Source organism: Mirounga leonina, unplaced genomic scaffold (genome assembly GCF_011800145.1).
Source record: "Mirounga leonina isolate KUSES-001 unplaced genomic scaffold, KU_Mleo_1.0 Mir_97, whole genome shotgun sequence".
NCBI classification, from domain to species: Eukaryota; Metazoa; Chordata; class Mammalia; order Carnivora; family Phocidae; genus Mirounga; species Mirounga leonina.
In genome coordinates, this window is record NW_023270889.1 from 4,661,703 (window position 1) to 4,669,405 (window position 7,703).

Genomic DNA, 7,703 nt, shown 5'->3' on the forward strand with positions numbered 1-7,703 from the left:
ACTATTTTCCGTAGTCACTTAACGCTCAGGCTCAAAATCACTTCTTAATTAGAGAAGGGGGAGAATCCGTGTCTGGACTCCAGGGTAATTTAACTCCCCAGTTATTTGGAAGCTTATATGTGTGTGTGCCCATGCTTATGGCTTTTTCAGAGGCAGGGAACTGTAGATTTCACTGGATTATTAAAGGGCCCCGTGCCATAAAACAAGGTTACATTCCACTGTGCTATGGGTGCACAGCCACATTCTTCCCATCCATTTTTATCTGAGGATTTTATCTGAGTCTTTTGTACCAATCTGATATTTATCCTCACAACATTATTGTCAAACAGGTTAGGGCAAGTATTACTTTTCCTAAAGGTTAAGAAATGTAAGTGTAGAAACTTTGATTTGCTTCTGTTTATAGAGCTAGGGACAGAGCTAGAACTATTACTCAGCTCTCCTGAATGATCTAGAAGTTATGGCTCATGCAATCAGGGCCCAAACAGTATTATAGGGGTTACTGGCAACTCTTAGGGTTCACTGTATGCTGTCTGGATCTGTCCACACCTGGAAAAGAGTATCTATTGTTGAGTTGTGGATACTCCTTCATCTGCAGGAGACACTGCAAATGGAAGGACACCCAGAACAGGGTCCCTTGGACAGTGAGGGAATTTCCTGGGAACTGAGAACTACTGGGGGCTCTGCCAGCGTGACCTGACTGAATTGAGCATGTGTGGCGAAGGCAAGAGACTCCTTGGGCATATGAGGTGGGATAGGGAGAGAGATCTATGAATAGCAGAGCTCTTTCCAAATATCCAAAGACTTGTCCTGTGGGAAGTAGAGTAGCCTCCTCTCTTGGGCCACAGATGTAGAAGGGGATCCTGTGCTGGGTTGAACAGTGTCTCTCCTCCCCAAGATTCCTGTCCGCATGGAACCTCAGACTAGGCCTTATTTGGAAATAAGGTCTATCTATGCACATGTAATAGTTAAGATGAGGAAATACTGGATTTAATGAGACCTTACCTCCTTCAGTGAAGTCTTTTTATTTGCCTTGTGATGCTTTTTGGTCAGAATATTTTGACTTTTTATTATATCCTACTTTGCAGTTTGCACGACTCTGGAACAAGTATGTCTCCAAGTGTGAATCCGAGCTCCACAGCTTACCAGCTGTGTGATCTGAGGAAAGCTACTGAATTTCTCTTCTATAAAGTGAGGGAAATAATAGCATTTCCTTCATAGTGCCATTCTGAGGATTGAATAAGTTCATCTGTCTAAAGGACTTCAAGGAGCAGTTAGCACATGGTAGAGCACTGATGATAATGTGAATTTGTCTGAATATCTTAAAAGAATAATTTTTAAAATATTAAGTACATTTGAAAATAAGCTTACCCTAAACCTCAGAGATTTCACTTCTAAGTCAGCTTAGAGGAACTTCCATGCATTTCCCAAGAAATATGCCTCAGAATGCTTACGATAGCAAAAATTAGAAACAACTTAAGTGTCCATCAACAGGAGAACAGACAAATAAATTGTGGTGCATGTATTCACTGGGAATACTCTAACAATAACAGGAATGACATGAATGTATGACCCAGAACTGCTTATATCAACACAGATGAATTGAGTAAGAAGAACAAATTACAGATGAATACAGCAAGCATGATGCCATTTATATATGGCTTAAAATATGAAAAATAAAATTATACTGAGAGATACAGCTATTCATACAAATGAATATAAAGATGTGCAAGAATGATAAATCACAGGGGCACCTGGGTGGTTTAGTCAACTGAGCATCTGATTCTTGATTTCAGCTCTGGTCATGATCTCAGGGCCCTGGGATTGAGCCCTGCGTCAGGCTCCATGCTCAGCGGGGCGTCTGCTTGAGATTCTGTCTGTCTCTCTCTCTCTCCCTCTGCCCCTCCCCCTGCTCTCTCTCTCTCTCTCAAATAAATAAATAAATCTTTAAGAAAAAAAAAGAATGACAAATCACAAATTCAAGATGATGGTTTCCTCTGAGAGAAGGAAGAAGAATAAATACATTTATTTTATTTATTACCAGTAAAACTGGTAATTTTTTTCTTAAGGCTTGGGCAAATATTGTTTTGTTTAACATCTTTTTATACAGATGTTCTTCTAAGCACTTTATAGATATTAATTTATTTAACCCTCACAACAGTGCTGTGAGTTAAAACCTATGATTTGTCATTCTTTTTTTTTTCTTAAAGATTTATTTATTTATTTGAGAGAGAGAGAGAGAGCAGGGGGAGGGGCAGAGGGAGAGAGAGACAGACAGACAGAATCTCAAGCAGACGCCCCGCTGAGCATGGAGCCTGACACAGGGCTCAATCCCAGGGCCCTGAGATCATGACCAGAGCTGAAATCAAGAATCAGATGCTCAGTTGACTAAACCACCCAGGTGCCCCTGTGATTTATCATTCTTGCACATCTTTATATATTAAAACCTATTATTACCTCCATTTTACAGATGAAGAAACTATGGAAACTGATTAAAGTCACAGAATTAGTAAAGGGCAGAGCCAGGCTTCAAATCCAGGTAGTCTGTTTCCAGGGTTTGTGGCTTTACCCCTATGCAATGCTGACTCTGATTAGAATTTTATAAAGAAACAAAAAGGCTGTAAGTGACATTAACTCTCCAACACAGCTTTGGAATGCCCGCTGATGGTATTCTTCCTGCTTGTTCCTGTGACGGCCCTGCCTCCGGACGCCTTGTCCTTCTCTGTCCCACTTTGGCCTTGTACCTCAGCTCCTGATGTTCTCCTGCCCTCCCGGGATCAATGGACTCATTTGGACTCATTTTCCTGGCTTTGATCATGACCTCAGCACCCTTTCCAGGACGTCTGTCCCTGGTGTCTAGACTTTGACCATAAGGAGAAAGTTCTGTCCTGACCCTGGGTCTGGCCCTGAGAGAGAGAAAATGGGAAGTCTATACTACAGCTGAGCACAGGAGCGAAGAGCTGCTGAAAAAGAATGTTTCTCTGAGGAAGGTTTTTTTTTTTTTTTTTCTCTGAGGAAGGTTTTAAGAGAGATTGGGTAGGGGTCCCTGGGTGGTGCCATCAGTTAAGCATCTGACTCTTGGTTTCCACTCAGGTTGTGATATCAGGGTCTTGAGATCAAGTCCCGTGTCAGGTGAAGAGTCCACTAAAGTTTCTCTCTCCCTCTCCCTCTGCCCCTCCCACTCTCTTTCTCTCCCAAATAAATAAATAAATCTTAAAAAAAAAAGAGAGGAAGATTGGGTAGAAGTAGAGGTGGTAGCAGATGTATGTGAGTTTATGTGTTTGTGTGTGGGGGTGGGCACATATGTGTGTTGGTTCAATAGATAAGCCACTATTTTTTTAAAAGAGATACTGGTGAAAGATACAAATTGTGGGGATGATCCCACATAACCAATAATCCTTGCAACAATTTCTACCTGGCTTTCAGACATTGTCACTCCCTCTAAATGGAGCTACCCTGATCCCCCACCCCCACCCCCGCCCCATGACAGGGAAAGCATAGTTGTTCTGGTTAATATTGAGATGGATTCTCCTCCTCAATCTATCTTTGGTAAAAGAACATTTCTCAGGCCAGCTCAGGGAAAGAAACCTCATCACCAGCTTCTGTTGGGAGAGAAGCCAAAGCTCCTGAAACCCATCAGCGGGCCTCTCCCCGGATTGCTGTCGCTTCAGTCTTCTGTGGAAGAACTGAGCTCACCAAAAGTGTGTTTGCTGAAGAAACACCACCTGGGAAGGCTAGGCTGGGTGTGGGTTTGGATGGATGAAAAACCGGTCCAGAACTGTGCATTTGTTGCTGAAAATGCTTAAGTCCTAAAATCCTGTTGCCGAGGCCAACCAGGAAATGTGTAATCACAAACTTTAAATGTGTTTATCTGTCCAGTGGACACATTCGTTATTTTGGTTTATATTGAGGCAGTTTTTAAACTAATGTTAGACATTAACTACACTCAGTAATTTGATAACACTGTCTCATCTCTCTTTCCCTTTCCCTTCTCTCTCCCTCTCTTTCTCCCTCCCTCTCTCTCTCTCACCTCTGTCTCTCTCTCTCTCTCTCACACACACACACACCTTTATATTTTGTTGTGATTGAATTTGAGTTATAGGCAATAGTTTTTTGGTAAACCAGGTCTCTGAATAAATAAGCTCTGATTTACTGTGCTTGCTGATTTCCATGGAGTAACTACCCTGGCATGGCTTATTTCAAGGCATCATGTGATGTTATTGAATGTGGAGATGGAAAGAGATTTGCACATTCAGCTCCATGATAAGGTATAGACTGCCATGTTCTTTCCTAATATATTGACTATGGAAGGGTCTCTTTTCACAATATTCCTGGTCAATAATAATCAGTCAAATTGATTAATCAACTACCTACAAATGAAGAACACCAAGTAAAGTCTCTCTGGAACATGGTGTTTAAAGATCTGGACCACAATGATTAGATACTTAAATAGAATAATTACTTTGTTTTCCTTATTCACCCTGTAGTACAATGAGAATCACATGGGATCGAGATTCAGCAAACATAAATTAGAATCCCGGTTCTGTCCTTAACTATTCATATGATTGGACAAACTGCTTAACTCCTCTAAACTTTCCATTTCTTACGTGTGAAATGGAAAACAAGGCATGTAGTGCAGGCTTATTTCGAGGATTAAACGATACAGGAATGGATGTAAAATAACAAATTCTTGGTACATAGCAGGCCCTATGGTAGCTATCGATGTGAACTGCAGGAAAAAGGAAATGCTCAATTCTTCTCATTTTAAGATTTTCTTATAAAACCAATTCTTAAACTTTTGGTGCTTGCCTTCATCCTCTGGGAATGAATACGAACAGGTCACAAAACACTTGATAATAAAAGAGAGAAGTATTAATAGGGAAAAATCTGGACCATTTTTATGTGTTATTCTTATTATCTGATAGCTTCTAACTACTTCCACTGCTATAGTGTGGTCCAAACCATCATCAAATTTCTCCCATGGGTCACTGAAATTAACCTCTAAGTGCTTCTGCCCTTATCTCTCACACTCTAGTCAATATAGCAGCTAGCGGTTCTCATGAAAATGTCCAATAATATCACACCTTTGTTTAGAAGCCTTCGATAATTCCTATCTCCATCAGAGTCAAAGCCATCGTCCTTAGAAATGGCTTCCAAGGCTGTGCTGCTCTGCCCTCCACCCCAATACCTTTGTCAATGTTGCTGTTACTGATCTTCCCCTCACCCACTTCACACACCAGCTCCGTTCGCATCTCAGACTTTCACATTTGGCTACTCTTTGCCTGGACTGTCTTTCTCCAGATTCATGGCTGTTTAGCTCTCTAACCACTTTAGTTGCTCAAATATCACCTTCTCACGGAGAGGTTTTTGACCGTTGTATCAGGTTGGGTAGGGTCCTTCAAAAATTCATGTCCACTGAGAACTTGTGAATGTGACTTTATTTGGAAATAGGGTTTTTACAGATGTAATCAAGTTAAGATGAAGTCCTATTGGGTTAGGATGGGCCCTAAATCCAGCAATTGGTGTCCTTATAAGAAAAGGGAAATTGGACACAGACACACAGGGAAGAAGATGACAAAAAGATGGAGGCAGAGGTCTGAATGATGCAGCTACTAGCCAAGGTACACGGAGGACTGAGGTTGTTAACAGAAGTGAGGAGAGAAACATGGAATGGATTCTTCCCTGGAGTCTTTGGAAGAAGCAGGGCCCTGACACCTCCTTGATTTCAAACTTCTAACCTCCAGAACTTTAAGAGAATAAATTTCTCTTGTTTTAAACCACCTAGGTTTTCTTGTTTTGGGGGGTGTTTTTGAGAGAGACAGAGAGAGCTAGAGAGTGCTCACACATGCAAGTGAAAGAGGAGAGGCAGAGGCAGAGAGAGAGAGAGAAAATCTTAAGTAGGTTCCACACCCAGCACGGAGCCCAATGCAGGGCTTGATCTCATGACCCTGAGATCATGACCTGAGCTGAAATCAAGAGTCGGACACCTAACCGACTGAGCCACCCAGGCTCCCCAAACCACCTAGGTCTTGAGAGTTTGTTACAGCAGCCTTAGAAAGCTAATGAAACCAATCAATTTTAAGTTGCTGCCCTACTACCTTATCCTTATTCCCTCTTCTCAAATTTATACTTTCCCTGTAGCACCGATCCCAACGGAGCCTGATGATTTCTAACTTCCCTTAAGCAATATGTTTCATTGATAGTAACTATGAGCAAATCATTGTAATCTCCAAGCATGATTTAGCTTTCCCTTCTCACCTTCCCTTGCAAACTGGAAATGTTTATCCTTACCTGTAGGACATCCTTTCTTCAGTGAGGGGAATGCCCACTAAACTGGTCTGACTTCTACTGTTCCTCTTGTTCAAGGTTCAAGGAAATAGCTGCACGTAGTTAGTTACTGCATGGATACAGATCCATCCACAGAAGTAAAACCAAAAAGAGAGGGTATATATTGTTTAATTTGAGGATGTGATTTCTAGTAGGTCCAGAATATGAATCTATTATGTTCTATATTTGGCATATAAACAGGTCCCACTGTTTGGTGCTTTTTAAGGATCGCTTCCGTGAGACACTGTAGGAAGTACACAGCTAACGGTGAAGTGTATATGAAGTAGGCTGAATCCAATCAAGCCTCTAGATATATCTACCAGTTTAGGGGAAATATAGATAAAAGATCGAATTAAATGACACCAGCAGGCATGTCAACCAAATCCATAATGTGGTACATTATACTGGATAAATGGCCTGCTTTCTCCAACAAGTCAATGGTGTTAACAATATAGAGTGGTGTGGAGTGGGAAGAACTGCTATTATAGAGACTTTAAAAGACAAACTATGCAATTTTATGAGTCTTGTTTGGATTATGAGTATAACAAATAATACACTAAAAGAGATTTTTGAGGCAGAGAAATTGGAATTTTTACAAGATATTAAGAAATTATTCTTAATTTTGTCAAGTGTGTAAATGCATTATCCTTATATGTTAGAGATGTAGAGTACTTATGGATGAAATGACAATATCTTGGATTTTCTTTAAAATAACGTACTCCATTCCTCAAATTGAGGGGGGATAGACAAAACAAAATTGTTTTTTGTTTTTTAGAGAGAGAGAGCATGCACAAGTGGGATGCAGGGAGGGGCAAAGGGAGAGGGAGAGAGAATCATAAGCAGGCTCTATGCCCAGCATGGCACCCAATGTGGGGCTGGATCTTCCGACCCTGAAATCATGACCAGAGCCGAAATTGAGAGCTGGACACTTAACTGACTGAGCTACTCAGGTGCCCCAAAACACAATTGTTGAAGCAGAGTGATGGGTACGTAATTCTCTATATTTTTGTTTACATTCAAAAATTTCTGTGATACAAAAAATTAAAGACCACCATTACCATTAGGTATTTCATGGAGTTCATTTGTTCATCATTCCTTCACTCATTCATTCACCCAACATTTTCCATAAGCTAGTTACTGCTGGTTCACCAGTTGGGTCCTGTAGATAAAGAAGCCATGGCTTCACTCCCTAGGATTCCATGCTTCAGCTCAGAGAGCCTCCTACCTGGAGCTATTTTATAGGAAAACCAATATGCTTTCAGCATTGAGAAGCCCAGAATTCAGATTCCGGATATCATGGTGCGCCATGACTAAGTGAATGGCTTTGTTTCCCTAGTCCTCCCCCACCCCCCACCCCAAGCAGACGCAGACATCTGTGG